Source organism: Phascolarctos cinereus, unplaced genomic scaffold (genome assembly GCF_003287225.1).
Source record: "Phascolarctos cinereus isolate Bilbo 61053 unplaced genomic scaffold, phaCin_HiC Scaffold_5;HRSCAF=322, whole genome shotgun sequence".
Lineage (NCBI taxonomy): Eukaryota > Metazoa > Chordata > Mammalia > Diprotodontia > Phascolarctidae > Phascolarctos > Phascolarctos cinereus.
Window position 1 is genome coordinate 315,410,735 of NW_027555958.1, and position 13,155 is coordinate 315,423,889.

At 37.3% G+C, this 13,155-nt stretch overlaps 1 protein-coding gene across 1 annotated transcript in view; it reads right to left on the reverse strand.

Moving 5' to 3' along the window:
- The window catches only part of HSF5 (heat shock transcription factor 5), a 40,577-nt gene that overhangs the window by 16,491 nt on the left and 10,931 nt on the right, over positions 1–13,155 (reverse strand).

The following is a 13,155-nucleotide window of genomic DNA, read 5'->3' on the forward strand; positions in this document are numbered from 1 at the left end:
GTCCTCTTGACTCCAAGGCCAGAGTTCTATCCACTGTACCACCTAGCTGCCCCCATACATGAATATTTTTAATATTACCATTTTATTTGCTATTATCTTTAAAAAATATTTATTACTACTGTAAGAGATTTTGTTCTGCTAGAATATTTCCATTATAGAAAGCCTTATTTCAATCAGTTTAGCAGCTGCAAGCATTTTAGAGAGTTAGTTAAGAGAGCCTCCACAAAATCCTACTTAGATGTCTTATCATGCCATGGAGCTAATCTGAATTCTCAAAGGCTATGGTAATGAAGCCAAGCTCTGGCAGGTTCTAAACATGTCAGAAAAGCTTTGATTAGTCTTATCAACATACATCTGCTTTCTGAGGACCACCCACCTAGGTATGGAAAGACACAGCACCAATAGGTTGGCTACTTGGTGACGAATTCTTTGGCTGTAGCCACCAAACACAGAAAAATATAAAATGGTCCTAAGTACTGTGTGTAGACACTTCTGAAGTGACAACAGCAGACAGATGTAAAAAGGGGTAGGAACAGAAGGCATTAATAATTATAATTTTTAGATCATTTTTAAACATTAACAATGGTTGCTGATTCTCTAATGGGAGGATCTTTGTCCAGAGGTCAACAAGTAGACACTACTACAAGAAGCAAATTATATTCATCTTAGCATTTTCACTATAAATAAAACCAAAAGGCAAAACTTGTTGCTACATAAACTGCTCACAGTTTCTCACTGGAGAGGCAAATCAAGGAGTTAGAAGAGATGGTCTTACTTTGTGTCCACATACAACAAAAATCATCATTTTTATGGGGTGACATTTGGTCATCATCTATTGAAATCTTCATGCTAAGCATTTGCAAAAAGACCACCATAAAAATAAACAATTTTCAGAGCAAAAAAATTCTATGATTACTTCAATAATATTTCATGCAATGAAAAGGTGGAAATAGGGAAGAATAGTGAAAAATATGTTGAAAAACATTATTCAGGATTAAGAAATGGGAGAGACCAAAGAACTCTAGACTGCACTTCTACCTATATATCATGAATACTTTCTTCAATAAAAGAGAAAAGAGGCATAGGACATATAGAGCACTAAATAGCATCACAAGAAAATGAAAAGTAATGTTAACAAATAGGAAATAACTGGTTACTGAAACATTGTGAATCAGCTATCTGTATAAATTCAGACTACAACTTGTTAGAATAAGGATCAACAGCAATTCTAAACTAGAATAAAAATGAGGAAAACATGGTATGCAATTAAAATAATTCCAACCTGACCTCTTTAAACAAATTACTGACACCCCAAAAATGGGAAACAGATGGAGGAATGGATATCAACAGACTATCGCTACGTCCTAACAAAGTTTAACTGATATCAGTCAATTAACATAGCAAGGAGACCAAAAGACCCTAGAAACCATCTCTAATGAAACACGATCTCCACAGAGAGATGGCAACTAAAGACATCACCATGAAACATTAAAAATGGTAAAGATCTGTAAAGATTTTTGTAACAAAACTCTTTTTACCATCAAAGTTAGTGGAACAACATTTGGATTCTAACATCATAGTCCAGGACATGCTTTATGATGATATTAAATTATATTAAATAGTATCTTAAATGATATTGTTAATGATATATTAAATGATATTAAAATGGTATTTTAAAAAATGAACAAGGCAGAAAATATCAAGGGATAGACTCTTTAGGTAAATTAAAGGTGAAATGATGGTAGGCAAGGGTTATATGACATTCTTGGGAAAAATTCTCAGACCTTATTACCAAAAAAAAAGCAAATACATTCTCATCCCTATCCACCCCAGCTCTGCCACTACACATCACCTACATTCATAGTTCTATTCCATCCTGCCCTCTGGAATTCCCTCTGTTGTTAACAAATCCACTTTAGAAGGTAATGTAAAACCAAAAAACAATAGTAAAAAAAATTTAACAACCCTCACCTCCATCCTATGTCTTCACTTCAAACTATCCATCTCCTAGCGCTAAGAGAAATCTGGCTTCCCCAAGAAGATACTGCATCCCTTCGGCTACTACCCACTTTAGTAATGAGTTTTCCTTCTCCCAAACCCCTCAAAAAGAAAAGGGCCAGAAGGAGGAGTAGGCATGCTCCTAAATTCTCCATCCCACTTCTGGATTGTCCTTTTGCCACTCAGCAGACTCTCTTCCTTTGAGGGTCATACTATCTATCTTTATCACTCAGTTCAACTTCTTGTCTTAGTCATCTACCAAACTCCAATTCATTCTCTCTATACTTCAAGGAGATCACAGCCTGGGCTCACAACCTTCTTTTCCACCTCAAACACTATGTTTTTACTTGGGAACTTATCAATTATTATTGCCACTTATCAATATTCCTTCAAAACTTACTGGTCTCACTGTTTGAATTCCTATGAATGCCACCTTCACTCCACCTCGGTCAAACCCAGAATTCAGTTCAAATCCCAGGGATGTTCAGTCCTTAATTTGAGCATTATCCATACCTGTTCCACTTTCATGATTTACAAATTTGAAATTTCTATCTCTGACTATAACCTCCTATCCTTAAATATCTTCCTCTGTCTCATTCTTCCTAAACCTGTTCTTCATACTCACTGTGACCTCCATTTTTCCATTCCTTCCTATTCTTCTAGTCTAGCACCCTTGCTGTCAATTCCTTTTTCTCCTTTCAGTCTTAACCTTCAGCATCAAGAGAAAGAGGTGTCCCTTCTCCTTGATAACAACTCCATTTCAAGAGCTTCCCCTTGTTCATTCCCTTTCTCTGTTTACAATCTCTCCTTAATGATGAGTTTTTCCCCTGCTACCTACAATATGTCTAGATCTCTGCCATCTTTTAAAACCTTTCATTTAATTTAAGATATTACAGTATATTATGAAGCACTCCTCCCTGGCACAGCCAAATTCCTAGAAAAAGCTATACATACTTTTTTGCCAATCTTCCTTCTTTCTCATTTGCTTCTTGGTCCCTCACATTCTGATTACCACCCTCACTATTTGCCTGAAACAGCTCTGTTCTACGTCGCCAATGATTCCTTTATAGCTAAATCCAATGGCCTTTTCTCAGTTCTTATTTTTCTTGAAATCTGAACCTTTATGGCAATGTTGACCATCCTCTCCTGGATACGCCCTCCTCTATAGGTTTTCATTACAGTATTCTCTCCTGGTTCTCCTCCTGTCTGACCTATCCCTTCCTTGGCCTTCTTTGCAAGATTTTCTGCAAGTCTTGCCTCCATCTCTCCTTCTACTCCTGGTATCCATCTTTCCCTTGGTGATCTCATCAGCTATCATGGGGATTTAATTATCATTTAATTGAACAGGACTCCCAAATTATCTATGCAGCCTTCATCTCTCTCCTGAAAGCCAATCTTCCATCTCCAACTGCCTGTTGGACATCACCACCTGAACGTCCCAATGGTATCCCAACTCAATATATCCAAAACAATTTATCGTCTTTCCCCCAAACCCTCCCTAACTTCCCAATCTCTGTCAAAGGCACCATCCTCCTAGTCACCCACCCAGGCTGGCAACCTAGGAGTCTATATTCATTCAACTCTTCATTCTCACTCACTCTCCATATCCAACTAGTTGCAATCCTGTCAATTCTCTCTCATATCACTCACATCTGTCTCCGTGTCTCTATTCATACCAATATCCCTCCTTCAGGCCTTCACATCTTGCCTCAATTATTGTAGTATACTATGACTGCATCTACTTGCATCTAGCCTCTCCCCAAAACAATTAATCTTTTATATAGCCGCCAATTAATATTTCTAAACACAGGTCAATGTCACTTCACCTGGACAAGAACGTGGTCAAGCCAGGTACTGAAACTTCAGTGTTTCCTTATTGCCTCTAGGACAAAAATATGTCTCTGAAACTTTAAGGCCTTCAAAATCCAGCTACAACCTACTTTTCTAGACTAGGGGTTTTTAACCTGGGGCAAATGGTCTTTTAAAAAATCCATTATATTTAACCATCATTTGTAATCTTACATATTTTATCTTATGCATCTAAAACATTCTTATAAGAAAGGGTCCAAGGGGCAGCTAGGTGGCCCAAAGGATAGAGCACTGGCCCTGGATTCAGGAGGACCCGAGTTCAAATGCGGCCTCAGACACATAACATTTACTAGCAGTGTGACCCTGGGCAAGTCACTTAACCCCACTGCCTAACCAAATAAAAAAAAGTAAAAGATAAGAAGAAAGGGTCCATAGACTTCACCAGACTGCCAAAGGGGTCCATGACGCAAGAAAGTTTAAGAACTATTCTAAACTGATTTCACATATATTCTCCACTTCAGCCAAATTGATCTACTTGCTATTCCCTATACCAGATATCTCCCCCTCCCACCTCTGTGCCTTGTACAATTTGTTCCCTGCTTTTCTCAAGTCTGGAATACTCACCTCTTGGAATCTTCAGTTCCCCTTCGAAGGGAATTTGTTTAGTTCAAATGCTACTGGTTACAAAAGATCCTTCCTGATCTCCCTCTCTCAACTATTAGTGGTTTCCCCACATGCCCTAAATTACTTTGTATTTATTTCATACATTTGGTGTTAATATCTTCCTTTTTGTATCTGTGTACTTGCTGTTTTCTTCCAAAAGAATAAAATTCCTTGCAGGTAAGAACTGTTTAACTTTTGTCTTTGCATCCTCAGCATCCAGCATAGTACCTGGCATATAGCAGTAGCTTAATAAATCCTGGTGTAATTGAATAGACTGAAAGAATATCAATAAACCCTAGCCTATATGCCTACTTTTTCCACAGATATATTTTATGATAATAATTTACAAGCATATTAAGGGAATTCATGATGAAAGTATGATGAAGGAGGAACAGACAAGGCTTTCACAAATGATACTCTATAACAAATAACTTCTTTATCATCCTACAACTGACTGAAAGATTTACAGAAATAAGATACCATTCTGCTTACTATCTACAGTCTATAAAAAAGCATCTAATTTTATATAGCCAAATGCTGTGTTAAAGCTCTCTTCCAACAAGTTGTCTCCCATGTACATTTCAAAGATTCTCTCAGAGATGTTAACAACCAAGATAACTTCGTATGGTTATTCTTTGATTATTAAAATCCAGTTAAAGAATAAAATAGAGGGCCAGCTAGGTGGCGCAGTGGATAGAGCACCAGCTCTGAAGTCAGGAGGACCTGAGTTCAAATATGACTTCAGACCAAACACCCTGGGTAAGTCACTTAACCCCAACTGCCTTAAAAAAAAAAAGATAAAATAGATATGTACTTGTCAAAAGTGCTTGCCAGAGCTCAAATGAAATGGGAATTCCCTATAGATAGCAAGGTCTATTTGTAGATAACATTGTAAGGACTGCATCAAGCCCAGGAAAATTGCAAAGCATACTAAATGAGATCCATAATCACTCAAAAGGGTCTATCCTTGCAGGAAAAAACAGAAGGATGAAAAATGCCTATTTTCAAGACTATAACATGTAGTTGGATACACAAGTTGAGCCATCCGTACACATATCTTGGACAGACACTGCTCATGGCAATGAACTGAGTGCAGAATTGAACTGAAGGAGGACAGCAGCTACTACTGTTTTCAGAAAACTGTTTCATGCTTTTAAGAACTCTAAGCTTCTGCCTCAAATAAAGGCCCATCTTCTAACAATATTCTTCCAGAGATGCTGTGTAAAGCTGTAAGTATTAAAATAGAACAGTTCTTGAAGAATTAAAGTTGCTGGTCACCAAAAGGTCAATGGAGATGCATGTGGTTGGCACAGCAAGCTCTGAAATACTACCAAGGAAGAACTACACAAGGGAAGTGGTATAAAGAATATTATCAAATGTATGACTGAAAAGCAGATGGGCTAGTCACGTAGCAAGAGAAAATAGATGGGTCATCCAAGTGCTTCAATGACAAACACTTAATCTATCTAGAATAAGATCCTCGGTGCTTTGGGCACAGTTTTTGCAGAGTATTTTATAGGAGGGCACAGTCAAGAAAAGCACTAAATGGGCAAGATATGAACTGTATCAACTAAAGGGAATATCTAAATTGCTGAGAACACAGATCCATCAAAGTACCAAAGCATTAAGACAGTCAAAACAATCTAGAAATGCTTCCAGCCATTTATTATAGAAAAATATATACCTACTGGAAATATTTGCAAAAGATAGCTTAGCTAACACAAACATTTTTAAAACATTCTATTTGCAGTTAAGAGTGAAAAAGTCTGAATTCCCTGGAATAGTATGAATATAGTCTAAAATGAACAAGATGGGTCCCTCGAGTACCAAATGAGAACACAAGTCAACTCTCCAAGATTAAGTCATCTATTATAACTACACCTTTAAAGCTGAATTATTGGGCACGCTTTATTAAATTCCTAGACCTATTTTGAGTGCATGCTAATAAAACATCCCATGTCTAAATCTTTGTTCAAAAAAGGAAAAAAAAACATTCTGTGAATTTCATCAAAAAGCTTATCATTTAAAGCAATCAGTGGAAAGGAAACAAGAGGATATTAAGTCTCAAAACCATGCTACCATAAAAGGATCAGTAGAAGAAGCTGGAGAAGAGATGACTGGGGGGAGGGGGGAGAAACAATAGGGAGGAAAGAGTGGCAAGAGGGGAAAAAAATTCAAATCTATGAAGAACTGTCCTATAGAAAATTTATTCTGTTTATTTCCCAAAGTGGAACCATGCATAGAAATTAGAACGTGGAAGATTTTGGCTTAGCATGAGGAAAAACTTTCTAATAATTAGAGCTTTCCAAAAATGGTACAGCCTATATCAAAGAACAGTGAGTTTCCTGTCACTGGAAGCTTTTGTGTGGAGACTAGATGAACACACTTGTTGGCTATAATAGTTTAACTAAATAAGCTCTGAGGTCCCTTCCAGCTCTAAACAATCTAATTCTAAAATCAACACAGATGTTCACTCTTCAAAATACCAAAAGACTAAAAAAGTTACATTAATATTTACCCTTACATAATCTTTAAAGAATGGATTCCACAGAAAACAAATTCAAAGAAACAGAAATAAAGGGAAGTAGTTCGGGGATAGATAGCTAGAAGGTAGAAATAAATAGGGTTTGTCTCTTTTTTAATACAGAGAGGATGAAAACCTGGGTACAGCTCAACTCAGTTTCTCCCCCTCGTGGCAGGAAAAGGCTTCGTCAAGGATGAGAACTATAGGTTTTATTGCAGCCATAGCCTCAATTTCATAAAAAAAAAAAGAGTTTTAGAATGGAAGGAAACCTTACAAATCAATTAGTCCAACTCGCCAAGTTAACAAATGAGGAAGCTAAAGCAATAAAAAAGTAAATGACTTAAGATTTTCTTTCCATTAGGTATCTAAAAGATATAGATTTGTATTTTCAAAGTAAGCCTTTTCATTAAGACTCAAACTTAACAAATGGTACCTGACTATAAAAGTATCAGTATTAACTTAGCACTTAGACCTTTAAATTTTAAGTTTGTTCAAAGCTAGAGAGCAATCTACCAATATTTAAACTGACTTGAAAACTTACCTATGGAAAAAAAAAAAGAAAAAAAATTGTTGCAATTCAGCTTTGTAACACTTGCCATTTTAAAAGCATGACAGTGCCTTCACATTAGCACACTATCCAAACACGTATATGCATTCAATATCTCCACAGGATAGGGGACAAAAAAAGAAAGTTTAAGGATTAAAAAAAAAAAGGAAAAGGAAAAAGATAACAAGGTTAAAGGGGAAAGAACAGTAATCAGGAAACAAAATTTTAAGGGGCAGCTAGGTGACTAAGTAGATAGAGCTCTGGCCTTCTAGTCAGGAGGACCTGAGTTCAAATCCAGCCTCGGATACTTGATACTAGCTGCGTGACCCTGGGCAAGTCACTTAACCCTGACTGCCTCACCAAAAAAGCAAAACACAAAAAACCAAAAAAAAACAGAACTTTAATTGCAGTCTATCAAAAGAATAGAAAAAGCAAAAGACACCCACCAGTTACCTCAAAATGTATAGCACTTTCCCTTCAAAAAGGAGATAAAATAGGAATACAGTTATCTCTTCCACATTGCAACTTTCCCCACTGCAGTTTTGATATACCATAGGTTGGCATAAGAAATTAAATGGGAATTTTTTGGAGGAGTTTCGCTGAAGCTGCTGATGACACTTGAAGGCCAGCAGAGAAAACGCATAATGCATAAAACGCAGAAATGCATAAAATATACACATAATATATTTATGTATTATATATAATATAATGTATAATAATGTATAAAAAATCATAATAATGTATAACATCAACCCAAATTTTACAATAAGGTACTATAAACACCCCATAAAAGAAAAAGAAAAAATTCCGATTTCTTCTCTGGTACAAGGGTCAAAAAATTTCATGTGCCCCTCACCCCTAAGATGTAGAAGGGATAACTGAATATGCATACATACATATGTATGCATACACACATACACACACACACACACACACACACACATACACAGAGATGTAGCTATAGGAACAGACTAGCCCAATTAAAAAAAAAAACATGAGGAAAGAAAATCAAACTTAAATCATTCCACCAGACATGACATGCTCCTCATGCACTACTTCTTTTTATGACTGTGATAGCTACTTTGTGGTACAAGTGACAGGTCTTACATCCAATTAGAAAAAACTAAGGTTAATATTTTAATATTACAAAAGCAAAATTTGCTTTTTTTAAAAAATCTCCTTATTTTAATAATGGAACCAGTAGTTTTTAATCTTTTAAACTAAGAACTACACTTTATAGTCAAAAGTAGTTTATATTTAAGTAATTCCCAAGTATTATTTATTGTCTGGAAAATTGTGTCATTTGTGGGCCCACTAACAATTAGAGAACTGAATTAGGAGTAAATATCTGAGTAAAATATAAATACACCTATCTCTGTGAAGAAGAATTTCAGTGAAGTTACTTGTCATACTTACACTTATAATGATCTAAAAAGGCAGGTACTCAATCTTTACCTGTTAAATTGTTTTCAACTTTTGTAATATTTGGAATGGTCTTTCCTTCCTAAAACTGGGACTCCCTACCTTGCTCAGACTGGAGTTCAGGAGCCTAATCCCATTACTGAATGACACAGGAGCTTTGACCTTTTCCATTTCTGACCTATGTCTGAGTTCCTCACTAAGCAACCTGATCCTTAATACCGTTTCCACTCCCTGGAGCTCACCCTACTAATGCTGAATTTAGTATGGACATCCAATTAGCACAGCACACTGAAGCTTAGAACTGCCAAGCTCAAGAGATCCACCAGCTTTAGCCTCCCCAGCATCTGGGATTATAAACATTCGCCACCATGCTCAGCTGGGATTTTCACCATTTCACAGTGATAAAATAGAATACTTTTATGACAGACTCCTTAATACATCAGTGGCCTTTTTAATTTAACAATTTCAGATTTTATCTAGAGTACTCCTTGTTTTTCAAAGCATTTTCATATAACCAATGCCTCACAATAACTTTTAAAGTAGTACTACTTTAGGGGCAGCTAAGTGGTGCAGTAGATAGAGCACCAGCCCCTGAAGTCAGGGGGACCTGAGTTCAAATCTGGCCTCAGACCAAACACTAGAAACTTACTAGCTGTGTGACCCTGGGCAAGTCACTTAGAAAAAATTAGAAAAAAAATTAGGAAAAAAAAAAGTAATACTACTTTAGCTTTTAAAGGTCCTCGTGAGCATTGAAAGCATTTCTATTTTTATAATCCCAACAAATTTACAACCATCTTTTAATTATACATAAAAGATAGAAAATCAGAAGTTGGGCCAAACTATAGAAAATTTCACATAATCCACAAAAACCTCACTATTTTTTTTAGTCTTAAGAAACATTGTATGCTATCATGTCATCAATTATTACTTACTTGTCCTTTTTAGTGTTTTCTTCACAGTTCCCACCTAGAACTTTCAGAATCAATTTTCAATTTGAAGATTCATATCCTAGCTAATTAATCTTCAAATAAATTATCCTAAATCATAACTCAATTTTCAAAACTTGGGTCGTTAAAATTTTGGGACATTCTTCTAGTACATAATATACACATAAAGGTAACCTCCAACTTTGGATGTTTACAAATCAGTTATCTGAACTAGAACATATTTTGCTCTGAAAACGTTATGCCTAACTAGATTTCTAATTTAGTCCACAAAAACTAATTTAACCCATAACGTATCTTAAGTATAGTATTACTGGAACTCATAACCTAACCACTATGTATAATAATGTTTCTAGGTGAAAAAAAGCCCTTTTAGAACTTAGGATGCCAGGAATTTATCTCTATTGCGCCTGCTGTTCTCCCCACTCCCAGTCCCAGAGACACAATTATACCAATGGGCAGGAAGAATATATAGGGGCTTTTGCAGTTTCAAGACACTACTGGTAGAGGGTTTCAGCAGGGTAGGAACCAGGTGTGGAGAAAATGAGGGACAGGGACTACAGAGGCTCTAGGACAGGGACTAAGAAGTGGGGAGGTCAATAGGGCCCTTGTTTCTCCTCCCTCTAGTTCCCCTTATTCTTCCTTTTCCATCTCATTAGCATGGTGGGAAGTGTGACCCAGGTAGGGCAGAGAAAGAAGTAGTTCCATCAACTAGATGGGGTGTATTCTTCACCTACTTCCTTCCCTCTGCTCACCTCACCCTCACCCCTCTAGTGCCAGTGTAGATGAGAAGTAACTAGGGCTCATTTCTAGGCACTGGTGAGGTCTGTAATGGACAGGAGAAAAGGAAAGAGAAATGCCCAGCAATAGAGGGAAAGAAGCAGTCTATAATTCAAATAAAGTATAAATACATACGTGTGTGCATGTACACGTAGGTATATTACAAATTCATGTTATCTAATCTCAACTAGCTTCTTATTGCAGCAAGGTAGTCCTTTTTATATTTCTCTAATCGATTCTCTACCTCACTTCTCAAGAAGCTAAAACTCTTTCCTTATCCCTTCAAGCCCCTCTCACATCTTACCTTCTTCCCACTCAGGGGAAGACACTGCCTCTTAACTTTACTGACGAAACTGTGACCATTCAATATGATCTCCCTCTTTCATTCTTTTCATCTCAAAACCTCTTGACATCATCTCCCAACTCCTCCTATCTACTTCTCTAACAAAGAAACAGCCCTTCTCCTTGCCAAGGCCAACCTCTCTACATATTATACTTAATCTCATTCCCTCCCCTCTTCTCCAGGACAATATATCCTCAATTATTCCCCTACTCTCTCAAATTTTTAAAGTCTCCCTATCAACTGGTTCCTATTTTAATGCCTTTAAACAAGTCCAAATTTCCCCCACCCTTAAAAAACTTCATTAGACCCTATCATCCATCCTCTCAAACTATCCATAGTCCTCTTCCTATTATGAGCCAAACTCTTCAGAAAAAGTTGTCTTCACTTGCTGCCTCCACTTCCTCCTCTCCTCTACCTCACTCCTCAACCTTCTGAAATCTGGCTTCCAATCTTATTACTCAACTGAAACTGCTCACTACAAAGTTATCAGTGAGTTTTAATTGCCAAAGCTGATCATCTTTTCTCAGTTCTTATCTTTCTCAACCTATCTGCTGCACCTGACACTGCTGTCCACCACCTCCTCCTGGATACTCTTTTTCTCTGGATTTCCTGACACTGCATTGTCATTCTCATTCTCTCCCTCTCCCCTCGGTTTTCCTCCTGATAATTCCCCATAGTCTCCTTCGCTGGCTCATCATTTATACCACACCCTTTGTGGTTTTTCCCCAAGGTTCCATTCTTGGTCCTCTTCTCGCTATACCAGCAGTTCTTAACCTGAGATCTATGAGGCTGGTTGTTGGGGGTTTTTTTAATATATTTTGATAACTGTAATTTAATATCATTGGTTTCCTTTGTAATCCTATGTATTTTATCTAATGTATTTAAAAACATCATTCTAAGGAGTCTATCATAGGCTTTACCAGAATACCAAAGATGGTAGATGACACAAAAAAGATAAGAACACCTGGTTCTACATTTCCCACTTGGTGAGTTCATCAGCTCCTATGGGTTTAACTATTATCTCTACGAAGCTAATTCCAAGATCTATATATCTAGCCCTAGTCTAGACAGTACCTAATGGACAGAGCACTTGACAAGAAGTCAAAAAGACCTGAGTTCAAATCTGGCCTCAGACCAACACTTGACACTTACTAGCTGTGTGACCCTGGGCAAGTCATTTAACCTGCTTGCCTCAGTTTCCTCATCTGTAAAATGGAGATAATAATAGCATCTACCTCCCAGGACTGCTGTGAGAATAAAATGAGAGGGGCAGCTAGGTGGTGCAGTGGATACAGCACCGGCCCTGAAGTCAGGAGGACCTGAGTTCAAATCCGGCCTCAGACCAACACTTGACACTTACTAGCTGTGTGACCCTGGGCAAGTCACTTAACCCCAATTGCCTAATTAAAAAAGAGAGAATAAAATGAGAAAACATCTGTAAAGCACTCTGCAAACTTAAAGCACTATTTAAATGCTAACTATTGTTATTTTTGTTATTGCCAACTGACTGCTGAACATTTCAAATCTTAAACTCAACACACTGAAAACCAAACTCATTATCTTTCCCTTACCAACCCCACAACCAAGTCCTCCCCTCTGCCAAATTTCACCATTTCTGTTGAAGGCAAAGCCATCCTTCCATGTTCATAACTTTGGCATTATTTTCAACTAATTCCTCACTCTGTATAGCCAATCAGTTACCAAATCTTGTCATTTCCACCTTCACAATCTCTCTTGTGTCTCTTCGCATACAACACCCATCTTAGTTCAGGCCCTCATTGACCTAGATCCCACTCAGAATTGCAACAGCCAACTCCGAATTGAGCACCCTGCTTCAAGTCTCTCCCTCCTCCATTCCAGTCAACACAATACCGCCAAAGTAATTTTCCTTAAGTGCAGACCTGACCAACTGAATCAAATCCAGTGACTTGGCTCTAGGATAAAATATAAACTACTTTTTAGCTATTAACACCCTACACAGCCTGGGCCAAACCCATCTTTCCAAACTCACAGGACATTACTTGCTCTCCCTCCTATACGATAAGATTCGGTTAAAACGACTTCCTCTCATTTGATATTCATTTCTGGTTTCCATGCCTTTAAACAAGTCTCGAATGTATTCCTT